The 26,804-nt window shown below is 35.5% G+C and overlaps 1 protein-coding gene across 7 annotated transcripts in view; it reads left to right on the forward strand.

Annotated features, from left to right (window-relative positions):
* The window catches only part of CadN (neural cadherin), a 452,548-nt gene that overhangs the window by 304,597 nt on the left and 121,147 nt on the right, over nt 1-26,804 (forward strand). The window lies entirely within an intron of this gene.

Raw genomic sequence — 26,804 nt, forward strand, 5'->3', positions numbered from 1 at the left:
ATTTTGGTTTTTTTATTAATCCCGTGGGAACTTTCCGGGATAAAAAGTAGCCTATGTATGTGTCCGAGGTGCCAAAAATCTGATGCCCTGCCCGCTATTTCACCCATGTGGATTTTGGATTTTTAAGAATTCCGTGGGAACTATTTTATTTTCACGGAACAAAAAAAATATATGTCTATCCCCGTGTTGCATGCTATCCATGTACCAAATTTCATTAAGATCGGTTAAACGGATGGACCGTGTAAAGCAAGCAGACAAACAGACAGACTGATGAATTTTTGCAAAGGAAATTCTGGCTTTTGTCCTCTGCTTCATTCAAGCATATCTCGCGTTCTACGTGACCGATTTTGATGAATCTTAGCACAGCACAAATCTTGTTAGAAAACTGTTTGCACAGAGGTTCGCTTTATAATGTAGACAATTACTATTAAGATCAGATTTTTCGGAATTCCCACGGGAGCGAATCCGCGGGCGGTTACTAGTGACAGACAAATATACCTACCAACAACAGTCAGTTATTATAGATACAATTTCACAACAGTTACCCAAATGGATGATATTACAGCAAAAGTCTGATTTTTGCAAGAATGGTTCTAACCGCATTGTCGCACAGTAAAAGCTAGTGCCAATAAAACGATGGATTTATTTGAACAAGGCAGACAGAAAAAGGTTGGTTCAAACACATGCCCCAGCAAACATACCTACTACATTTGTACACACTATTGTGTTACTAACTCACGTACAACCCACTATCCTGAGTGAAATGGATCTACAAATAGGTCTGATGACCCGCTTGGTGCTGTCAGGCGGCATCAACTTATATGTATAGGTACCTACATAGAATTATTGCAATCCATACTACTATTATAAATGAGAAAATGTGTCTGTCTGCGAGCTTTTCACAGATTCTGTCGGTTATAGAGATAGCTTGCATCCCGCGAACCTATTGGCTGTTTGGTACTTGGATCCCCCCAGGCACTGATAATAAGCAACTTTTTATACCGAAAAATCAATGGTATTTAAAACAACCTAAATCATCAGTATACCATTTTCTTTTTGTTTTTTCTGACATATCAAAAAATGAAAATAATGTTAGCATTCTCACTAAGGAATTGTGACTGAATCTAGTTTAGTGTTTGTATTTATTATCTGCGTTAACAAAGTGTTGTTGATCTTCTTAATTAATCGTTTTATATGCGTCGCGAGCTCTGGTATTCTTCGTTGTTTCGTTGTTGACAAAACATTTAATATTTTGTATAAATACGTCGTGAGATTTTGGTCGTCCAACAAAATCAACGTTTGGGATGCTTCCTAGTAGCAGTAGTACCTAAACCTATCCCCTGATTTAACGTTAACCCAGAATGAAAATACAAAAATAAAACTCTATACTTAATATAAATTACGAAAATTTGCTTATCTGTCTGACTGTCTGTCTATTTGTCTGCTACCTTTTCACGGCTCATCTGCTTAACAGATTTGACGTAAGGTACAGAGATAGTTTGCGTCGCGCTAATATGAAGCTACCTTTATCCCGGAAAATAAAGATGTTCCCACATGGTTTTTAAACTTAAATCCATGCGGATAAAGTGATGGGCATGATCTATGAAGAGAAAAAGGAAATATCATGAGTCATAATGATGATGACGGTAAAACGTAAATGCATCCGACGTCCTACGGACCTAGTTTCCTGCCACGTGTACCTTAGGTATCCTCAAGATAGTTAATGTGATGAGGCATCAGCTAGTATAGAATAGAATAGAATATGTTTTATTCAAGTAAACTTTTTACAAGTGCTTTTGAATCGTCAGGTAGTTTTAATTTACCACTGGTAAGAAGACCATATAGATATAGGTATTATTTTTCGTCTTTAGTGGTGGTAGTATTCCGAGCCATCTATGAAAATTTCATCGAATGCTGCCTGGAAACTTCCTTATTGAAAAACAACACCGGTTCAATGAAATTCATATTGTTATGTTGTTTTTCGTAGTTAGAATGTATTAAAAGCATGTCAAAAGACTATATATAGAGATGTATGGACAAATAAAAATGTTATTACGTGCAACGTTCACTCAGTAATAGAATGCCAACGCTGTGATAATGTTATGACAGGTTAATTTGTCGCCCATGAAATATTGATATCAAGCTGTGTACGACCATTGTGACAAGCACAAGATAATTGTTGTGACTAGAAATGGGTGTTTACGATGAGATATGAAATCATTATTATTCAACAGCTCAGCCAATTCGTAGGAGAGTTTATGAGTTGTTTTGTCGGCTACAGTAGCCCTAGCCAAGCACGCTTTTTAGGGCTCTTTGTCGCGGCTTTTGCACCGCTTTGTCGATAAAAAAGCCGTGACAAGCGTTATCGGACTGATTCTGCTTGGACTGCTTTACAGTATATAATATCTATAGGTTTACCGATGTTTTCTACCTTCTACTAAAACAGTCTGACAATTGTTAGTTTCATTAAAACCCATTAATTTCGTTAAACCTGTTCATTATTAGGAATAGGCATCTTATAGACAAAGCGTTCCACTATTAAACCTGTCTACTTACATTTTCTAATTAAAAACCTACATTGAGTAAAATAAATACGCTAACATAAATAATTTGTAATAATTAATATTAAGGAAACGTAGCGGATAAGAGTTAGCTTTAAACTTAGAAATTAAATTAAATTTCATAGAAGACAATTGGATCCCATTAAGTGGCTTGTTTGTCGAGCATTATAGCGGCTGTACGCCGCCTGTTAGCTTATTATTGTCTTACGAAATTAACATTCATACCTCGATACAGTAATTATTATCTTGTCTGTCTCAGCCATGTATCAATATTACATGGATTGTCTTATGTTATGAGGTCTGTTGGTATTATTAATACCTACTCTATTATCGAGCGTAGGGTCGCACTTAATCACGTTCCCATTTCTAATACAATATTTGTTGAAAGTGAACTACAAACTGTAGGTTAATATTAAAACGTAGTAAGTAGTTTCTTGTAACTGTGAGCATGCTGTGTTTGTATTTCATTTAGAGTAACCTGGAGTAATAGGTACGCGTGTTTGATTGGTTCTTACTACCTATAGTTGCATGCTTCAACATCAGCTTGTTAGACAAAGCTACACAGCCCAGCAACTTCACGTTTCGGTGTGATGCAGTTGGTAGAGAAGCCAATTAGGAGGTGCAACTATCTGTACAACTGCAATACTTCTTCCAGGTTAAGTAACTCTATCTGCTTTCATCTCGGAACGTAGCTTTTTGAAGTGTAACGGAGAGAAAGTTTATTTGGAGGTTGTGAAACAGGCTCGAAACAGGTTATCGAAAATTAACCTAACCAATGCTTCAGTGGAATGCTCTAAACTTTAAATACATATGTTTGTTAAGGACAAGTCTGTGTATAGTAAACACACCCAACTCTTAACTTACTCTTAAGTTGAACTTGTATGGTCGTTGTACCTACTTAACGCTAACTTTGGAGTTGTATAATAAACGCCGGAGAGCTGAACTCACGAGTTGGCCAGCACAGCTTATGCTTTCCTAAAGAATCCAATCAAAGTAAATGGCACTAGATATAACAGATCGTTGACTGAATAAATGTATGTAGGTATATCTTCAAAAATAATATTCATTTGTTTGAAAATCATTAATGAGCATGTAGATATCGCAAAAAAGTCTAGCGTTTCACATTTACAAATTAAAGAGTTGTAAACCCGTATACGAGTAGATAAGAGTGCCTCTTTACTCGCAATTCATATTTTTTGTTACTCTAGATACAATTTTTCAGTAATATTTAGCAATTTTGTCACAAGTACAATTAATAATAATTCCCGAGGTAGGTATACTGTGAGGTTTATGTTAAATATTTCTGTCGCATTATTGAATACCCTTGTTCTTCGCGAAATCAAACATGTATTCAATTATATTTGGCATTTTGTCATTTTAAACTATTTGCTTTCATTCATGTATTCGTTCCTTTATTTTAGATCAAAGACAGGTATTCTAGGTCCATGGGACTCAGCTGATAGAGCAAAGAGGTTAGTGTTCCGTAAAAAAATTAAAAACTCGGATTCCCTTTGTTTCGCTTCACTTTAAGTTTTAGAGTTACACAGACTCAAGGATTTATATTTTTCAATACAAATCTCATCCAAAAGCACTGGGGAGGGAACTAGGGACACTTCTCTTAAGAATAACATAATCTTAATAAGTATCATTTATCACATACGATAGGTAGGTACCTATTATAGGTACTAAATCAATATTAATTACGAACTAATCGTCGACATGACGTCCACAACCATACATTATCATTATGTATTCGATCATTAGATAGGTATAAATCATTATTAGTGTGACAACTATCTTAAGCTCATGAACGCCGTGGAATATAGATATTTATTGGCATACGATGAACTAGAGAATTATAAATTAATTTCTATGAATCTCGATCCTATTTACTTGGAATTTTGCGTTCTAGTTCCGTAAATTTATGCGATGACTTGGGCTTCTTTCGACACCTTTGATAATATTGTAAGTACCTATAGAAGATCTGCCCTGTTATACTTTAACAATCAAAATATACCACTATATAAATATATTATACTGCATTTTGATTTCTGCTCACATAATATGAGTTGTTGTAGTACATACACGTAGTATGACATGTTCTTAGTCGGGAAATATAATTTTGTTGTCAGAATATTAATTTTACATGGATGATGGGTGGAGTTAGCGCCATGTTAAAGTACATAAGTGCCTACATACGTTTCATGTCCTTCCTTTCTATTCTCGAAGCTCGACACAAAGCTTTTGATAGCCATAGTTTAGTTAGAAACTAATTCACACTGATCTATTCAGAACGTCAAACCTCGCTTCTGACATTTGATAAAATAAAAAAGAATTAATCATCGACAAGGACACTGCTAAACGTAAATCGAGCGGGACAAGGACACCGCTTTACATAGTAGTTAGTACTGAGTAGGCGTATGCCTACTCCTGCGCGTAGGCGCTGCGCGTGCCGGAGGAGTGACAGTTACTTCTTCATGTAGTAATAGTTAAGTATTCTTTGGCAAAACTTTAAATTGAAGATTTTAAATCATTGGCCGTAGAATCTATGTTATTAGGTACTATTCGCTGAATAGGTGTTATAAAATTTCCGGAGAGCGGCAAAGCAACAACAATAAAAGCTTAAAAGAGGTTATGATTTTGTCACAATGAGCTTTTAAGCTCTAAAACGATCAAGAATTTCATTCTTATTTTGTTGTTACGAACTAAAACGCGCGTATCTTCGCGGACTGACATGCATATATGAACGATGACGACAACTTTAAACAAACTCCTGAAGTTACAAACAGGTGTTAAAAGTTCGACGCGATATTTTATTTTGTACTCGGTTTGTACGTCAGTTCAGAACGATTTATAGCACATCTAGATGACGCCCGCGACTTCAGTCGTGTGGATTAATATACTTAATAACATACTTAATATTATGTAACTTTGGAGAAAGGAATAATTTCATTCTAAAACCTCGCTGTTTGTTTTTTCCGCGTTTAGGAAGTGTTGTTGATCCTGGTAATTAATCGTTTTATATGCGCGGCAGTACCTACTTGACTTTATAATCAGGATTTTTTGCCTACTTGTTGTTAAAATAATGGCCGATTCAGTTTCGCCTTCATTTACGGTAAACAGACTAGCGTAGCCTTAATTTTTTGTACTTAAATAAACAAACTTGAGCGTCAGTCCTTACCAGTTTCCATTTCATTTATGATTAATTACTCACTAAACTTAATATAAAATATTTATTTTACTTTTTATCCCGGAGAACCAAAGAGTTCTCACAAGATTTTTAAAAAACTAAATCCACGCGGATGAAGTCGCGGGCGTTAGCTCGTTATATATATTTTATTTAATATCAGCAAGGGCTATCATGACTACTTACGTAAAATTAGCAGTGAAATTTACTTCTCTTCTCTTTGATATATAAGCTACCTTTATTCCAAACAAGCCGTGGCGCTCTCCTTAGTATAACAATCCAATACGATACATTGCATTTGGGGCAAGATTCCGCTAGATTTGTCCTTAGCCTAATGGAGATACACTTAACAGATTCATCACGTAATTACTTGTAATATTGTCGGATTCTATGTAAGCCCCTAGAGCTTTCTACCTATTCGGCCAGACGGAATCGGATACTGCAAATTAATTACTGTGATAGCAGTCTTGGACTGTTAATTGTTATCTGAATGGATTAATTAGATGACTCTTCAAGATTGATGTAGGAAATTAAAATAAACTTTCTGAATGCTGTGAAACTCAACATGATCAACAAAGTTGGAAGCATAGAATTAAATCTCAATGGAAACAGACTTAATAAAAAAGTCTCAAGAGAATCGACTGAGTTTTAAGAGAAATGTCATATTTTCTATCACATACTTTTTACTTGAGATTGAGAAATAGGTACTTCTGTTGATTACTATATTCATTAGGTATGTTTAAGTATTACCTATAGATGATGCCCGTCTGCGTAGATATATAATTGTAATATAGCGGGATTTTCCAAGTTACCTTCATTCCAAACCATCCAAACAGCCATTCTGACGTGAAGGGGTAATAAACATTCAAATTTTCATATTTAAAATAGGAGGTATTATTAGAATTAGGATTTCTGTATGGTGTGGCATAGTCTAAAAAACTAGAATAAGTGTTAACAATTAGGTTTAGAATTTCTGTATATTGTGGTAGAATCTAAAAAATAAGTTATTTCTAAACTTACACGTGCTTTTTTCACCATAGCATAACAGCTATGAGTCTAAAGGCTGCGATTACACCTGTAAGTTTTACTCACGTAAATAGCTTACATAATTAACTGACAACAAATTTACTAAAGTAAGCGACACTTAAAAGAGTGTTTACATTAATAAATTTGTCGTGAGTTAATTATGTAAGCTACTTACATGAGTAAAATTTACAGGTGTAGGTAATTGCGGCCAAACATCAAAATTGTATCGGTCGCCTAACAAATGGAGTAGATGAAGTTATTCCCATTGTCAAAAATACAATAAAAAGTGCTAACGTCGTAATACAATACAAACTTGTTAACAAGCCACTATTACCAATTTTAATATTTCGGTTCAATCATTTTTGCTTTCAGTCAAATGTTATTTTTCAATTGAACCGATTTGAATTTAAAATCACGTAGCCACGATAAACGTAGTGGGACCAAACTTTTGGCCCGCTTTAAATAATATACCTTGAATATGTACCAGAAAAAATAAAAAATATTCAGGCGCGTTTATACAGAAGTTGCGAGTGGTGGAAGTACCTACTGGCGTAGAGGCGGAAGAAAACTTTTCATAGCGTAGTGTTGATATCGGACCACGGTATTTTAACCCCTTTCATACTTGATCTATGGTGATACCTAAATAACGTGTCCGTGCTACGTCTAGTATGATCCATTGCATCTGAAAATACAAACAAAGGAGAATGGGCGGTTTCGTCCCCAGTGGTGTATCAAGTTGTGATATATGTCATTTTAAAGGTCATGATAATAGCTTCATTTTATTGTATGACACCAACAATGAGTTTCGTGCAGGGAAAGAATTAGGAAGCATTTAATTTCATTAATCCAGTGAAAGTCTGAATGAAATAAAAATATATTTTATTAAATTAAACTCTTACAAGTACTTTTGAATCGTCATATGCATCTACCACTAGCTCGGAATGATTTTCCCACCGAGAAGAATCAGCAAGAAACTCGGCGGTTGCTCTTTAAAGATTTGATATACAATATTATGCTATAATTATCTATATAAAAAAGTTATTGCAGTCCCGCTAAAACAGTGTTATACGTTTATTAGGTTTTTTTAAACAAAGAATATTTTACTTTTAGTTTGGCTTATATTTGGGTGCTGGCATACCGTGCGGTGCGTACCTATTCGTTCGGTGCCGGGGCGGGCTGGTGGGAGACGACGTCGCGGTGTGTTGTTACTTGTTGTGACGTGTCCCTGTAGTCGGTTACTAACGCGGCGCGCATACGCACACATATTTTGCTCTTTCGGATCCATACTTTTTTTTGTATTTTTGACCTCTGCACGTTTAAAAGACTTGAGTTTCTACTTATACTTTGCTTGTGGCTAGTTTTTATGGACCAACTAGCTGATTCCCGCAACTTCGTCCGCGTGAAATTAGGTTTTTTAAAAATCTTGTGGGAACTCTTTCATTTTCCGGGATAAAAAGTAGCCTATGTCATTCTCCAGGTCTTTATCTATACCCATGTAAAAAATCACGTCAATCCGATGCACCGTTGCGACGCAATTGAAGGACAAAGAAAGAGAAAAAAATGAAAGAGTTCCCACGGGATTTTTAAAAAACCTAATTTCACGCGAACGAAGTCGCGGGAATCAGCTAATTGGTCCATAAAAACTAGCCCCAAGCAAAGTATAAGTAGAAACTCAAGTCCTTTAAACGTGCAGAGGTCAAAAATACAAAAAAAAGTATGGATCCGAAAGAGCAAAATATATGTGCGTATGCGCGCCGCGTTAGTAACCGACTACAGGGACACGTCACAACAAGTAACAACACACCGCGACGCCGTCTCCCACCAGCCCGCCCCGGCACCGAACGAATAGGTACGCACCGCACGGTATGCCAGCACCCAAATATAAGCCAAACTAAAAGTAAAATATTCTTTGTTTAAAAAAACCTAATAAATGTAAAAACGTATAACACTGTTTTAGCGGGACTGCAATAACTTTTTTTTATAGATAATTATAGCATAATATTGTATATTAAATCTTTAAAGAGCAACCGCCGAGTTTCTTGCTGATTCTTCTCGGTGGGAAAGGCTCTCCGAGCCAGTGGTAGATGCATATGACGATTTAAAAGTACTTGTAAGAGTTTAATTGAATAAAATATATTTTTATTTCATTCAGACTTTCACTGGATTAATGAAATTAAATGCTTAATAATTCTTTCCCTGCACGCAACTCATTGTTGGTGTCATACAATAAAATGAAGCTATTATCATGACCTTTGAAATTACATATATCACAACTTGATACACTCTGGGGACGCAACTCATACAAAAGTGCCCATTCTCCTTTATTAATAATACTGAGTATGACAATAAACACTTACTAATCATGAGTATACTAACTAACTACTTCGTTAATAATTGAACAATCAAAAATTAAAATATTCTTGAGGAAAAATCATGTGCGTAACTTGCAGTAGGTAGGTACCTAGTTTTTTAATCTTTGTTTGTATGGGACTTTCAGGCATTTCCTGTGTTTCAAAAGAAAAGGACTCGAAGTACAACCATAAAACCACATTGTCACACAATAGAGCAAGAGTCAATACACCAATAGGCATTATTTGCACTACGGAAAGAGTAAAAGTACTGCAAACGTATGATATTTCCCTCGCAAATATACTTACCACATTTTCTGCACCCTATTGTGTTATTGGTTTAGTAACACAATATTATCAACGACTGTTATGTCAAAAATGATATGTGATGTGTCTCTGAGCTCGTCCTCTGGTGGCTGCGGTAATCTCTCAAATAAAAATTGTGATCTTACAAGTAGGTCGTTTGATCGTATTTTCCTTATTCGGATAATTATTGTTAATTTTTGCCGCTTATACAAAGAAAAAGACTGAAGTCTAAAATTATAACTCAGACTACGCGGCAAGATGACTAACAAAAGAACCGGTCAAGTGTGAGTCAGATTCGCGCAAGAAGGGTTCCGTACCATCGTACAAAATATAACACTATGCGCTTTTTTAATTGTTATTATTTGTTGTTATAATGGCAAGAGTGTATACACTCTCTGAAAATTTCATTTCTGTACCTATTACGGTTTATGTGATACAGCCTGCTAACAGATGGACAGCGGAGGCGTAGTATTAGGGTCCCCTTGGCACCCTTCAGGTACGGAACCCTAAAATGTATGAAGTTATATTAACGCAACTGAATTTTGTGGGATCAGACTTCACCAAATTACCGATCTACTTACTATACTAATTATATAATTAAGCATGGGTAATAAAATTAGTGAGACATTTCAACTAACTATTTTAGAACGTCTCGGTTTGCGATCCGATCAGCTGCCTCGTTCATGGTATAAGTTGTTCAAGTTGAGATGCATAAATTTGCAGAAGCCTGCGGCGCTCATCTCAACGCTGCGCAAGTGAAGACATATTATAAACGCGAAAGTGTGTTGGTTTGATGGTTTGTTGGTTTGTTAGTTCGCCCTTCAATCACTTTGCAATGAAGCATCGGATTGATTTTTTGCATGGGTATCTAAGTTAAAACCTGGAGCGTGACATAGGCTGCATTTTATCCCCGAAAATCAAAGAGTTCCAACGAGGTTTTGAAAAACATAAATCCACGCGGAATACGTTGCGGGCATCAGCTAGTCTGTTAATAAGGCGGTACTTCCGAGCATACGCGAGTTACGGCCATTGTTTCAGTATTTAATAAAATGCTTAACTACATAAGTACACCTAAACACTGTATTATTAAAGTGGCAGAAGAGTGTTTGTCGCTAAACAAGCACATGTTTCATCAACTGCCGGAGTTCTTCCATTTTGAACTTCTTACAAGTTTTGCTAAACTTCGTCTTTGTAGCTGCAAAATGATCATTTTGAAATAGAAAGGGTATTCCGAGTGGGAGAAAGAGATTTGCAGTAAGAAAGTTTCGGAACTTTGTTCCGATTGTTATCTTCATGTTTTCTTATTTGTGATCGCAATTCGAAAATTCTCCTATGTTATTTATTTCCGACTCATTTCTCTTTACATTAATTGATCATTGATAGGTGCAGTCATATATAATTTGGTACAGTCAATGACACATTTTATACAATAGACATGTTGCGTTCCTATCACATGTAGGTATTTAACTCGTGCTCGGCACTGGTAAGTAGTGATGAGTAAAACAGGGGATAAAAACGTATGAGAGTAGTAGAGATAGTGCTCTACAATTACTGTGAACCAAGTAGGTATCCTAGTTTTGTATCCACTTTAGATTCGTATAGTAGTATAGTACCTATCTCTAATATAATAAGTCAATGACTTGAATACTCTTTTTTAGTGTTCCCTACATCAACAGAAAAAATAACGTTTATCGATCTGTCTGTTCGTCTGTACGTCGTGTCTGTCAAGAAAACCTACAGGGTACTTCCCGTTGACTTAGAATCATGAAATTAGCAGGTAGGTCTTATAAAATAAATAAAATGTTTTTATTTCGACCAACAAGGATCATATTGGTGTTAGTAATTACACGAAACTTAAACCTAATTGTTAGTAATTATTAATATTAGTGTTAGTAATTACACGAAACTTAAACCTATTTGTTAGTAAAAAATCTATAACTATTTAAATTAGGACAGGATCGATTTGCCAGCACGTGAATCATACAACAGTGATTCAAGTACTGGCAGTCGATCCTGTCAGAAAATACCTTCAGGAGGCCATTGGGGCTGGACCGGACTCTACGCAACAGGGATGTGCACCGCTTTCGCATAGTAGTATAAAAACAGTCTACATGCGCCTCGGCGAACATCCCTGACGCGCTGCAGAATCTGGGCAGCCCCATCAGCATCCTGAATGCATTATTATATTGTACACGCAGGGCATTGTACTGCTTTTGCGTGTAATCGATCCACAGGCTGCTCGTGTAGAAGGAGGTGCAATATGCTCTGAAAAGAGCGATTTTGACGGCTACAGAACAACGAGCAAACCTGCGGACGATCATGTTCGCCCTAACAGACAACGCCCTGCGTTCTCTCTCTATATCTGCACAAGCTACTCTCTTATAGCACAAGTAAAGGAAAAAATCCGAAAACTGTGAATTTGTGGTTACATCACAAAAATATGTGTTCATGAAAAAATAATAATGACTATTTTTAACTGTCCGAGTAAGATTACTTAGTATTATTAAATTCTAAAACAGACTTTTATTTCTTTATACGCATAATAGTTTTTGATTGATAGTTTCAAAATGTTGAAAAAATACGATTGTAGTACGGAACCCTCGGTGCGCGAGTCTGACTCCCAGTTTTTTTACAGTTTCACACAAACATATTATGTAGTTCGGTGTGCTAGGTACACTGAGTCGTGGTCAGCGTATCTTCACTAAGTGGTATAAATACATTTGCAACACGTCCATCCCCACGCCACGCAAAGCATGTCGACTCTAATCAAATTGTAGTATGGTCACTGGTCAGACACCTGAAGTCTGAACTTTGTTCGACGTATTGTCGGCTTTTGGTAATTTGTTTCAACCTTATCTTTATGACATTATAAGTACAGTACGCGACAGGTCGCGGTGACAATCGGGGCAGGGACGCCCCACACACCCGCACAGCCCTCGCACTCGGTGCGGGATAGCGTGGGTGACGTGAGGGTGTGCGGGGCTTCCCCCCGCCTCATACCCCGATTGGCATCAAAAGAGCCTTGAGAATAAATTTTATTATTTCCTGTTACGAGTACATTTAAGCTTTTTTAATATTAATAATGAAATAAAGCACTTGTTCTAAAATTAAATGGTTAGATAATGAAACGAAGCTTTGGAAGATTGTTTATTATTGTTGTTTGTTTATTATTTTATCTTTTCTAAGATCAAAATTTGGTAATATTATAAGGCATTTGTATTTTTGTAAAGGTTTCTCAAACGTTTCAGAAATATTTATTATAAACGTCGATAAACGTCTATAAAAACACAAGCTATAAACTATGGTTGATAAATTAATTATGTTCCTACAGTGAACAAGATGTGTATCGTACATATAGAAGCTCCCGGATGTACTCACGTGCTTAGTCGACGTAAGTCCGACTAGTTTCTCACCTATATTCGGAATCCTAAGCACGTGAGTACAGCTGGGAGCATCCATTGGTGTTGGAAGAGGCAGCCCGGAGCATCTATATTTACAATGGAAATCCACTCACGACAGTTTAAATGCTAAAATGTGTAGTTATCAATCTTTGATAATATTGGTAAGATTTTATTTTCCAATTTCACCTGTAATTATTTGCACTATGAGGCAATGACAGCCAGACAATTGTTATTGTGGCCGGCGGGCTGAGCACGGGGCACGCTTCGCTTTTATTTATGTTCAAACTTCCCTGAGTACACAGAAAGTACACAGATGTATAGGAAACAGGCATGGTTTCAAAGCGAAAAAAGTTAATATAAGAAGAAAGGATCCTCTCTTTTTTTATCCATTTTAGAGAAAGCTGTTACCAAGCTATTACGCTGAGCATCAGTATACAGAGCTCCATGAGAATACGCGTATTTTTAAATTGGAGAACATACCTAGATAAAGTTAGTTATTAATGAGATGATAATATTGTCAGACGTACCTACATATAACAAATCCGAGTTTCTTGCTGGTTCTTCTCGGTAGGAAAGGCATTCCGAACCAGTGGTGGATGCATCCGACTATTCGAAAGTACTTGTAAAAGTTTATTTGAATAAAAAAGATTTTTTTTTAATCAGTAGATTTCATTTAATAAAAAGAACTGACTTGTCAACGCCCAGCCTAAATACTTGGACATAGAAAGCTGAAATTTTGCACACAGGTTCCCTTTATTATGTAGACAAGGAATAATACCGGATGTTTCGAAATTCCCACAGGAGTGAACCGCGGTTGTCAATCGCTAGTATCAAATAAGAGCAAACAGGCAATACAAATTATTGTAAATTCCACGTTAGTCTTAATTTTTTTAATAATTTGAAACATATTGCGTTCTAGAGGATTTAATATTACTTTGCAAGTTAATTGAAGCCGTTTTATCACACCCTTTTTATATAGCGGTCTTACCGATGTAAGAAATTCCCTTTTTCGGGGACTAGCTATGTCATAAAAGGAAGTCACCGTCCTTATTGTACGTTACTCTAGCGAGTCAGAACATTTCTCTTTATGTGTAGAGACAGATTTATTTCTGAAAGGCAATAATCATTCATATGTTCGCATTCACGTTTATAAAAAAAAATTGTCGCTTACTGCTATACACCTAACATTTATAGATGCTACCATCGACATATTAATTTTGCTATTTTATAATAACATCCAATTTGGCTGTATTTTGGAATGGAGATGAACCTAGCTTATATCCTGATTAAACACATTGGCAATTTTATCGCAAAATTCAGAAGTCCCCCAGGAATAACTAAAACTGAATTCCACCTGGACGAGCTTTAGCTACATTACCTTCATCCCGAAGACGTACAAAGTGAAATTTTTGAAAATCCGAAAACGATCTCGAAAATGCCCTTTGGCTACTAAGGATGTGTTAAGAAGTTACCAAAAATACGTTATCCTACTGGTGTTATTTAAAACATAATTGGAGATGTAATAAAATGAAAATTGAATCAAGTCGCATAAAATTCAGATGTATACTGTCAATGACTTGTACTACTTGTTATACCAATTTGAAACCTGGTGATTTAATAATTTTCCACTCCTTTGAATTGGTTCAATGCGTTTAATAATTTTCACTCAATTAGAAAAAGTTTTATTTTACTTGCTTTTTAATTTTAGTTTTTTTATTTTTATTTTAGAAAACAATTATGAAAACGATAGAGCTATTCGGACTATAATCTAGTAACTACAAATACTGCTGTGCTACCAAACAGGCCGCTTTTTGACATATTGTTAAAACTGCGTTCAAGACTAGTTCTGCATCTGAAAAAGGAGCTCTACCTACCTAAGTTATTTTCTCATTTTTTTTCTATTTCCATGTTAATTCAGGTACAAAGTTCACATACTTCTTTTCATTTCTATAGCCGATTTTATTATGCTTCACTCCAAGAACATAAACTCAGGAAATAGTAGATCTCACATATAAAATATTCCGTTCGAACTGCCAAAGAAATAAATAACATACTTAATTTACTTGTATGACGTGTTCCTGCTTTTCTTTTCATTCTTACACGTGTACAATGTATATTTATTCAGTAATCCATACTATAGACATATAAATGCGATAGTGTGTGTCTGTCTGTCTGTTTTCATGGATTTAAACGTTTTCACGGCCCACCTGCTTAACCGATTTTGATGATATTTGGTATAAAGACAGCTAGTATTCCGGAAATGAATACATGTATATAATTTCCATTTCCTGGAAATCAAACAGTTTTATTGATCTTCTACTGGAGGAAAAAATTAAAAGTAACTTGTGGTAAAACATTTTTTTACTAAACGACTACTTGTGGCAGAATATTTTTTGCTAAGGTACCGCTTGAAGCAGGCTAGGCGTTTCCATATAATAAATACTTAAATGTTAAAAGGTGCTAGAATGGCGACCTCGCACCGGAAGACGCAGCGTTGGAAGACCCCCCACTAGGTGGACGGACAACATCAGACGAGTCGCAGGGAGCCGCTGGATCCAGGCGACACAAGACCGTGGCGTGTGGAAGTCCCTACAAGAGACCTATGTCCAGCAGTGGACGTCCATTGGTTGACGATGATGATGATGATGATGAAATGTTAAAAACTTGAGAAATGGCAGTAAGTAGGTGCCTACCGACAAGGACAGATCAATTTCAATCCTGTCTAAGAAAAAGGTAGGTAGAAACTCTACTCTTAAAAGCTGGGCTCTAAAATATTCAGAAACATTAATTGGTTATTAGGACGTGTTTTTGTGTTTGGAAATGTTGCTCGTTTTCCACAACGGCGGCAAGGCGGGGTATAGGGGCGGGCTAAGCGACGCGGCAACGGCAGTTGGCTCCCGTTCGTACGACGGTCGCTCGCTTTACGCGCCACCCCATACCCTCATTATACCGACTATTTTATCGCGTATGGAAATGGAGTATAAATAAAGAGTGCCGTGCTGTGATACAGAGGAATGCTGTTAAGTGTGATGCGAGTGTGTGTGTGCCAGAGCTGACACTGAGTGCACCATGCGGTGAAGCGCCGCCGGAACTCCCTGCACGCGCGGATATGGTGGACCCCCTGAAAATATTCTGGGTGTTAACGAACAGCACCTATCTAGGTACCCACATATAATAATACCCTAGAAATATACTATTCAAGAATATAATCTTACCAAAACAAAAACACGTCAACATCGTGATTAATTGTAGAGCATTAGGTATAAAAGAAATAAATTCTTAAGCGAAAGTGGATGATCTTGCGATCAATAAATGAATAATGTGGTAGAGTATTCTTTTCATTATATTAAAATGATATATCCATATGTTTTTGTTATACGAGTAAAAACACTGCAAGTTACTTATCTAGATATCAGTGAAAAGTAAAACTAAAAAATCTGCGATACCATAATAGGAGTCCCCGCAGACCACAAACATTTTATCGGCCGACAGTTTGGTCGGTTTCTTAATAATCAGTATAAGGATGTATGTAAGTGCGCAAATTATAACGATTATATCTTCACACTGATTAAGAAACCGACCAAACTATCGGCCGATAAAAAGTTTGTGGTCTGCGGGGACTCTTACAGTATACAGCTAATTTCTTTGAAAGAAAAAGAATAAGTTTTGTTAGGAAAGAAATATAAAAAACTTTTAAATTAGATTTTGTAACTCTGCCTATAGGAACACTAGATATTGTCAGCGACTTTATCCGTGTCGTCCCCGGGACGCAAGCGATCTATGTGTGAAAAGTCGTCGAAATCGTTTAAACAGCTGGCCGTGAGAAGTAGCAGACAAACAGACAGATACACATCAGAATTTATATTATTAGTTTGGATTACAGACTAAAAATACCAGGACTGACCTAATATTTATTTGAAATAAAAATTTAATATTAAATAGGTAGTAGTTAATGATTATTACGGACATATCCACAAGGTAAGTACATAGTGTTGTGTAATAGTAGGTAGCTCAACGTAATAAAAAGTACGAACTACGAGTACTTGAGTGGAGAGTATAAAACCCTATTTATTCACGACTTCACGTTATTTATCTGTTTTTACGCTCCATTCCACAATGTAGAGTGCACTAAGAGTTTCACACATCTCCGAACTACGCCCGCAGTTTTTATTGAAACGAAAATAGTGAAAAGGAACGAATCGTTCTTTATTAACAGAGCCGCATGCGAAAAGCTCTCTTTAGGGGGAAAATTTGCGGTAATTTTCATTTCTCATGTTCAACTACATAATTTGTTATAGTTAGCTGTGTAGAGGGGCGTATGGTGTAATTCTAACAACAACTGACCCAAGTTACTGGATATTGCCTTGTCCGTGCCTCGGAGAGTCAGTTGAGCCGTCGGCTCCTATTATTAGATATAACTAACACATGAAGAGTCGAAATCTCGTTCTCTTAGTAGAATTGTATAAGGATGGATCTTAGAAACCGGCGTATTATTTTCTCAAGGAAACTCTTACCGTTGTGCGATTAATGGAAATGAGTGACGGATTTCAACAATGAGTGATAATATAACGCAGAGCTGTGTCGAAGAACATGACACTGCTTACATAAGTCGAATATTATAAAACCATGTATGAATGAATGAATGAATATTTTTATTTATCACAAAAATCCTTACATTTGACTTAAATGGAGTCCTGGCCCCTAAACTAGGAGATCCCGTGTCTTAGGGTTCGATGCCTTCCCATACATAGTGGTTGTACTTAAAATTAATTAGTAACAAATACAAGGGTTGTGTGTTTGTGTAAGTGTGTGTGTTGCTGTGTATGTGCTAGTGACGTGAGTGCCTGTGTGTGTATAAGCAGATTTTAACGAAGATACCAATAGAGATTAATTTCCTGCATATTAGGTATATTATTGAGTTTTCAAGATGAAGATTAAAAGCAGAAATCCTTCAATGTTGAACTCAATGAATTTGATTTAAATAAACTTTCTGAGTTGCTATTGCAATAAATTAATTGTAATTCAAGAACAGTTTACTTTCAAAGTTCTTAATTTGAAGAGCCTCAATAGCTCAACCGGTATAGGAGTGGACTGAAAACCGAAAGATCGATGGTTCAAACACCGCCCGTTGCACTATTGTCGTACCTACTCCTAGCTCAAGCCTGATGCTTAATTGAAGAGGAAAGGGGAATATTAGTCATTTAACATGGCTAATATTCTTTAAAAAAAATGTTTTCAAGTGATCAAACGATAAAATGTTGCACTTGCGCCTTTAGATACAACAGAAAAAAAACATTAGAAATAAAAGCCTGAATAAATGATCAATATGTATAATTTTTACTTTTGCTTGATGCAATCGTATTTTGTACATAATATTTTATAACATTAATGAATAATAATATAATAAATTAAAGCATTTATTTGCCTACACGAATAAAAATTTGTTAACACTTTTTTATACTACAGACATTATAGAAAGAATAAATTTTATATCCGATCTTAACGACCCGATATGATCAAGGTATAGTTTTTAAGTAAAGCTGTTGTCTTTTCCGCTGCAATATCCAAACATTATCTGAGCTATTATCAGTTTTTAAATGAAACATGAAAGACTTTAATGGGCTAAAAATCGGGAACTTTCGTTTATGAAGCCTTTTTCTGGTTTTCGTTTTATAAAATTTTATTATTTCGTCAGAAAATATTTAACTTACGGTCATACAAGATTCAAATATTTCATAAACATAGTGATGTTATAAACTTTATTAATTTATATTATCACTAGCTAATTCCCGCGACTTCGTCCGCGTGGATTTAGAGTTTTGAAATTCCGTGTTATTATCTAGATCTTTAACTATGTCCATACAAAATATCACGTCGATCCGTTGCTTCGTTGCGGCGTGTTTGATGGACAAACCAACAAACAGACACACTTTTGAATTTATATTATGGGTAAGTACTGATCCGGTACTGATTGCAACAACTTAAAACCACGTCCAAAGAGAGGATGTTTTGAAAAATGAAAGTTGAACGCATTCGCCAAGGGTCTCTAATTAAGTCGCTTTCATATTCAAATTGCTACCGGTACTACATGAGGAAAAATGATTAGCTCAGTCCCTTCGGTGACAAGGCTATCTATCATTGGTCTTTTTTTTAATTAGAAAATTATAATTAGATACTACAAGAAAAGAGATCTTAGCAGAGTTACCTTAAAACATGATGGCATTTCAGCAGCCATAGTAAAATATATAAATTACTAGATGATGCCCGCAACTTAGTCCGCGTGGACTTAGGTTTTTGACAAGTCCTGTGGGAACTTTTTAATTTTCCGGGATAAAAAGTAGCATATGGCTTTCACCGGCATGCAAGTTACTCTATACGAACATTTCATCAAAATCTGTTAAACTGTCGGGTTGTGAAAAGCTAGCAGACAGACAGACCCACTTTCGTATGTATAATATTAGTATATAAATAGTATAGTGTATAATGTAGAATATAAAATGAAAAGTCCTGACTCACTCACTGACTGGGTCATCAACGTCCAAAAACACTTAAACAGAGGTTTCCTTTATATTGTAGACAATACTTAGGTACCTACTACTGAAATACTGGGTCTAGAAACTTGACATTCTGCATGAGGTTCTTTATAACATAGAGCCCCACTCAGAGAGGGGTTTAAGAATTTACAACGGATGTTTAAATCCACTCGGATGAAGTCACGGAAAAAGTTAAAATTATATGAAAAGAAGTCTCTAAACGGCAGTTGAGCAACGTTGAAAATGTCTTGAGTGAGTGCATAAATCTTTGTACCTTAACGGTGAGTAAAGCCTTCCTTCCCGGTTATTATTATTACTAACGTGTCCCTGGTAATGAGAAATTTTAAATTTGTAGCGTCGCAAAGCGTTTGTGGCTTGGCAGAAAGTAAATGCGGGATCACAGGGTTCACTCGGGAGGTTAATACGAGTAAATGTTCATTATGCGTTCACACGGCACAAACAAAATAACAAAAAAGAAAGTTTACCTATTATTTACCTTGACGACATCGTTGTAAGAAGTCTTGGAACAAAAGCCACTACGTGTTTATGCTTAGATTTCGAGTTTCATCGAAAATTACTAAGTTGCAACAATATTTCACTGTTTCATTTCTTGCTCAAAGATATTAAACAGGACAAAATTAAAGGATAACATTAACAGTTGCATTCTTAAATTCTTGGTAAACGGGAATATTTAAAATTCTAATTCTAATTTGTCAAGAAAAATTAGTGTATTTTGCTTATAAAAGTTACACAATTTTCCTAGATGTCTGTGTCATCTTTTCTGACCTTTATTATTTTACTTGAAGCACAAAAATACCAGTAATATAAAACGTATTCTTCAGACCTAGATAAGTTGTAAAAAATTTCATGCCTATTTATTTTTGTTTTCTTCATCAACCATTTTACCGTAACATTTCTATATTTATACGTACCTTATATTATATTTGCTCCCCAAGTTTCCTAACAATTCTAGTAATAAATAATAATAATAATTGATAACTATTACATTACGAATTAATTATTGCAATTTGTATTCATGTCGTAATCGTGAGGTTTAACAATATAAAATTAACCTCCTCTTTTTTACTGAAAAGATTGCGAAGTCGCTACGACTTTAAGTGTTCATAAATTATATTGACCTTAAAAAAGTCTGCGGTGCGTAATAAAAGTGTTTTAAATGTTTTTGGTATTACTTAAAAACTTTTACACAGATCTATGGGGGGAAAAAATGTTCTACTTTGAAACTTTGAACTTAATGTTTGCCCCTGTAACAATAAATTTTAATCAGTTTCTCGCCATTTGTCTCTATTTTAGCTAAAATCACGTTAAATGATGAGGGAGGTCATAATACACAGATTGACAACTTATCGTTACATAATATTATTATTAATGGTGGTATCTTTGCTTTTGTAATGGCTTAGTTGGTAAGATATACTTGATTTTCTTTTTCATATTATAAGCTTTTCAAGTTTAGTTCTGTTTCTTACAACAACTGTTTGTATTTAATTTTTTAAATATTGCTGTTAAAATAATTTAAAAAACCAAGTTCCCATAATAACTAAAACGCTTGCTTGTTTTATCCTAATTATTTTTTGTAAAGAAATTATCCGTTATGTAGTAAATTTCTTTATTTAAAATCCATACAGGTATACAAATCTTAAAAATATTTGCATGGAGTTATTCTTTACGAGGCTACACGTAACCTATATTCCTCGCTTGGCATGAAAAGAATGCAAAAGTAGCCGATTCATTCTTACTAAGAATTACGTCGAACTCGTAATATTTTGTATTGCGATGTTTCGGTACTTTGTATTGTCTGGATTTCGTGGCTTTCAACGTAAATATTTGTTGCCTGCTGTCAGAACCTTGTACGTTGATATAATATTATAAGATCTCGTATGTATATGATCTAATCAAATAATGTTATCGTCACCAATCATAATAATGAGTATCGCATGGATCTTTTTGTCCATTTTGTTACGCCACACACTTGAGCCAACCCGAGCCAATCCGAGCCAACCCGAGCCAACCTATGTGAGGCCGGCTAATCACTGCCAAGCCGGTCTATCACAGCCAATGACAGCCACTTACCGCCACTGACAGCGAATCACCGCCAACCGCAGCCAAACAGCGAATCACAGCCCACCTACCGGACGCCTTCGGTAATCGGAATTTAAAACATCTTTATTGCTTAATACTATGACAAAGGATAAAAAATACTTTTTCCTGGTACTTATTATTTCCTGGTACTTATTAATTACAATCGGTCAGGGTTAAAAAATTGCCATTTCCAAAAATAGAAACACTCACTACTCTCATTCGCATTCTCTTAGGGATTCGGACGAGAGCTTAAAATTGCCTACATAGGCTTTAAAATTGTAATGGCTGCTCCGCGAAACCAACTTGAATATAGATGCGAAATTTCACATCTTGGACCAGAAAAGCACATGTGTACACCTTATCGGCATAATCAGGAGGCCCTCTACATCCTCGGCGTCCCTGGATTATGGTAAACGACTACCTACATTTGAATCACTGACCGCCCATTAGTGAATGATCTTAACAAGATGATGGCTGCGATTTCGTATGCGTAGATTTAGGTTAATTAAAATTCCGTTGGAACCTTTTGATTTTCCGAGTAAAAGTAGCTATCAGGTCTTTAACTACTATATCCATTCAAAAAAACTTGCAGATTCGTTGCTCTGTTGCAGCGTGATTGAAGGTCAAACCAACAAACAAACACAGTTTCCCATTAATTATAATATTGAGCAGTGATTTTGGAAGGAGGTAATTCTTTTAAATAGATAAAGCGTGAAGTTTTTTGTTTACGAAACGTAAATTTTTTTTTTCTTCTGGCAATGTAAAGTTTTAAATTCAGAAATGTACAAGAGGTTTTAAAGGTTTATTATAATTTAACATTTTGGTTTCACTTTGAAGGTATTATCAAAGCAAGGGTTGAAAATAATATTTTGTTGCCTTAAACCGCCCACTTTAAATGTTTGATGTGACGTTAGTAAATTTAATATCTTATACTACAATATGTTATTATACTATAGTAATTATACTTGAGAAGAGCTATTCTTGTATAGGTATAAATATACATGTAGCTGTTGTTTCGGGAGACCCAAAATGTCTTCTGTGTTTGAAGACCAAAGTCTTCGAACAGTGCGTGATGCCAGTGATGACGTAATATGGATTCGAGACATAACCTCAATAACTATGGGCCTTATAAGAAAGCTCAAAGTCACTCATTGGGCGATGCAAATGGAGAGAGTTATGCTTAGATTTTTCGACCTGACCAAATTAAAAATGAGGAGGTCCAAAGGAACCAGAGTGTCCGGTGTAGCTCAGTAGCTTACGAAGCTGAAGTGGCAATGGGCAGGGTACATAATTTGAAACCGATAAACGTTGAGGTCCCAAGGTGCTGGAATGGCAACTTTGCATCAAAAAGCGCAGCGTCGGAGCCCCCACTAGGTGAACAGACGACATCAAATGAATTCCAGGGAGCCGCTGGATTCAGGCGGCGCAGGACCGTGGCGTGTGGTAGTCGCTACAAGAGACCTATGTCCAGCTGTGGAAGTCTACCGGTTGTTGATTATGATGTTTTCTCGGAAACGGCTCTAACAATTTGGATGAAATTTTATATTTGAGAATGTTTACTTCCCAAGTTTATCTAAATATATATCATGAGTTCCCGGGGGAATTCAGGGATAACACCAATTAAATCTAAATACGCCGAGTGAAATTCGGTGGCGCCTACTAATTGTTTGAGTTACGATTGTATCTAGTTGTTTAAGCCAAATATCTAGCTAGACCACAAACTACATGATGTATACCAAAACTAGATTCTCACTAGTAATACAATCAGTTGTACAATAACGCTGTTTCTGTATTTATTGTAACTAGCTATCCTCGTTTGAATTGTATGTGTATTCCCATTAACTTAAAGTGGATTTCAATGCGTTCTTAATCATTATATTTTAGAATATTTAACATAGGGTTAAAAACACATTCACTGAACGCGGACGAAATCGCGGGCAACTATATCTAATAGAAGATTTATCTACTGCTAGCAGTGCTTCGGATCATTTGTCTAGAATTATTTCATAACAGAACTTACTCAGTAAGATTAGTATCAGTTTATACATTTCGCCAATGTTGAAAGAATTCAAGCGTAGTAACGTTGGAGTAAAATGAAACTAAACGATTCATTGCATTCAGTACCACCGATTTTTATTTCGTGAGGTTTCCACTTGGAGGGCTGGCTGTAAATGTATAGACGAATTAAACGTTACTTAAACATCCATGTTCGAATTCTACCAACGTTGGCAAGATGTACGATCCCATACTAGTTTTTAGTCCAGAAGTATAATAAGTAAGAATACAAAAACCAATTTCGTACACGCCGGTGACGAGGGTTTTCGTTGGCGTCACAACTTTACGAATGTAGGCTTTGAGGTAGATATAAAAACATAGAAGTCGGCACAATGTTTGAGGTTCAAAAAACTGCTCTATTTTTTTTGCATAACGATTTAGCAATACAATCGGATTTTTTCCTTTACTTGTGCTATAAGCTCTACCTACCTTCCAAAGTTCATGATTCTAGTTCAACGGGATACGACATACGGACAGACAGACAGACTTTTTTTATGCTACTAATCTAATTTGGTTGTGGATGATTGTTTCGCATATTCAACCGGGTAAACACGTCTGATTAGGATTACTTTTAAAAATCAAAGGATTACAACACCTATCAGTCTGCTAGTTATAAACGTCTATAGTGCTACTAAGAATAATATATCCACTGTAGATAATTGTACAAAGAAAATACTGAGCACGTGTGGCGATTCCTAACGAGCACCTTTGTATTATTTGGGTTTAGCTGTCCGACACTTACATGATTTTCTTTGCGGGGGAAAATCTAAAAATGTAGAAGTCTTAAAATTGCAGATAAACTGTTCGTGTACTACTTCTAATATCAATAAATCGGAAATGTTACAATAATCTTCACTAAGTATAAATATAAGCTTTGCAATTTATTTTGTCAATTATCTTTTATGCTACTTGGAAATAAAATAAAAAATACCGTGTGAAATTTAAACTGATTAACGTATTAGGGTCAGAGGTCTTAAAAATACTAGTAACAGTGATTTAGGTTTTTAAGACAAATCATTGTAAATATTCATTCCGATAAATTCTGTTTTCTGAGACTCCTGGCTAAAAGCGAGTCATAAAAAACTATTACAATTTACTATAACTGCTGAGTAAATTCCAAATTTTCGTGAAGTTAAATTGCTAAATTTAAATTGCTACCTGCAGTCAATACCAAATATGTTAGTTTTCAGTCAATTCCAAAAAAAACAATGTGTAAAATGATATGGTATAATAGTCGAGCCATGGTAGACAAATTGTCTGCACAGTAGTCTATGGATGAGACAATAACTCAATCTCGGCCCGTAGATGTGTGGGCTCAATTAATCTTCCTACAGAATTGCGTATAGATGATCTAGTATTCTGAGTGTACTTTTATTGAATGGATCTACTGGATGATACTTCTAGTTGAATTTTCTGTGTTCTACAGCGAATAAAGTGCGCTTACAAATACGATAGTTACATAATATTTTAATATATCATTGACTCACGAGCAATCAAATGTAAATTTCAGTTTTACGGGTAAAGTCTGATAAATATCACTACAATAAACTAAATTAATACATATATTATGTATTTTAAATGACTGCACATATTTTACAAGTATCGCCAGAGAGTCCACTAAAGCATAGACTCCTAAAAAACGCCAGAGAGCGTAGGCCGGGTCTAGATGGTATAGACTCGAAAGTTTCATCTAACACTAGATATATGCTAATCTCTTAATACTCTTAATAATCATAATCACATAAGAGCATGTAACTATGAATCAGCTTAGAGAATTACACACATAAAAGTGTTAGTGAAAATGCATTGATAGTTTATATCCGATAATTCCTATGACAATAACATCGAGAGGTTATTTTAAATAATAGGTGTGTAAAATTGTTGTAATTAATCGTTATCGGTAATTCAATTTTGGCCTACAGCCGAATGCATTTACATAAATTATTTCAACTATTAGATGGTTTAGTATACTAACATCAATTATTATAAAACAAAGCTGCAACTGTGCGACCTACATGAGGACAGTATGAAGCTTTTGCCCACGACTTTGCTCATGTGGATTTTGCTTTCAAAAGGATTTTTAAATCATTATTTCCCGTTACAAATAATATTCTTTGTCTCTTATTATGAAGGCGAAAGTTTGTGTGTGTGTATGTTTGTTACTCTTTCACGCAAAAACTACTGGGTGGATTAGGCTGAAATTTGGATAGTAGAGATAGTTTGTACCCTGGATTAACGCATAGGCTACTTTTTATCCCGGAAAATCTCAGTTCCAATAGAATTTTTAAATCTTAAATCCACCCGGACAAAGTCGCGGTATCATCTAACCACTACCCATATTATATTAATGCGAAACTGGGTTTGCTTGTGGGTTTGTTGGTTTATTGGTTTGTTAGTTTGTCCTTAAATTACGTCGCAACGGAGCAACGGATTGACGTGATTTTTTGCACAGGTATAGTTAAAGACCTGGAATGTGACATAGGGTACTTTTTATCCCGGAAAATCAAAGACTTCCCACGGGATTTTTTAAAAAACTAGATCTACGTGGATAAAGTCGCGGGCATCATCTTATTTAAAATATTTGACAAACAGAAAGTCACTGTAAGTAAAAACCGGATTTACTAGAGCCGATCATGGAATTAAGATTCAATCTCAAGCTTAAATAGTATCATCGCGTAAGATGAAAGCAGATTAGAGATACCTACTGCACCTTTTGTATGATCCAAATGAGATAAGAACTCGTGTTTAATTTGTTTAACTACCTAAACATATTTTTTTTCTCTGTTCGTTGTGCCTACTTATTTCTTTTGTCGGAGTTTTGATAACTTTATTGTAATGTTGTGGGAGAACTGTTGCTATATTTTGTTTTAGGCATGTTTTAGGTTAATAAAGCAATGCGTAATAAAATAAAGCTTGTTCTATCCTACAAAATAGGTGTTAGGGATAAGTAAGGCGATCTTTAAAATGGTTTTTGTAGTACAAATGTTAAGTTAGGAAGAGCATCGTCGTGCAGTGCATTTTCGTTGCATAAGAAATGTTTTTTCATTAATAAAATAATTTAGTTAAAACAGCAATTATCAATTAAATATAAAATGTATTAAATACATAGAAAGCATCTCAGCCGTAAAATTTGTATTTCTACAAAAATTACAGAAACATGTTATAATTTTGAAATGTTGTGATGCAACTTAGCTACAAGTTATACCTTAGAAAATATCATGATACTTAAAACCCTTCTCGAAACCACATCATTCAAATAAATTGATAAGCATTCGCACAGACTCATG

This window comes from Maniola hyperantus, chromosome 1 (genome assembly GCF_902806685.2).
Source record: "Maniola hyperantus chromosome 1, iAphHyp1.2, whole genome shotgun sequence".
NCBI lineage: Eukaryota > Metazoa > Arthropoda > Insecta > Lepidoptera > Nymphalidae > Maniola > Maniola hyperantus.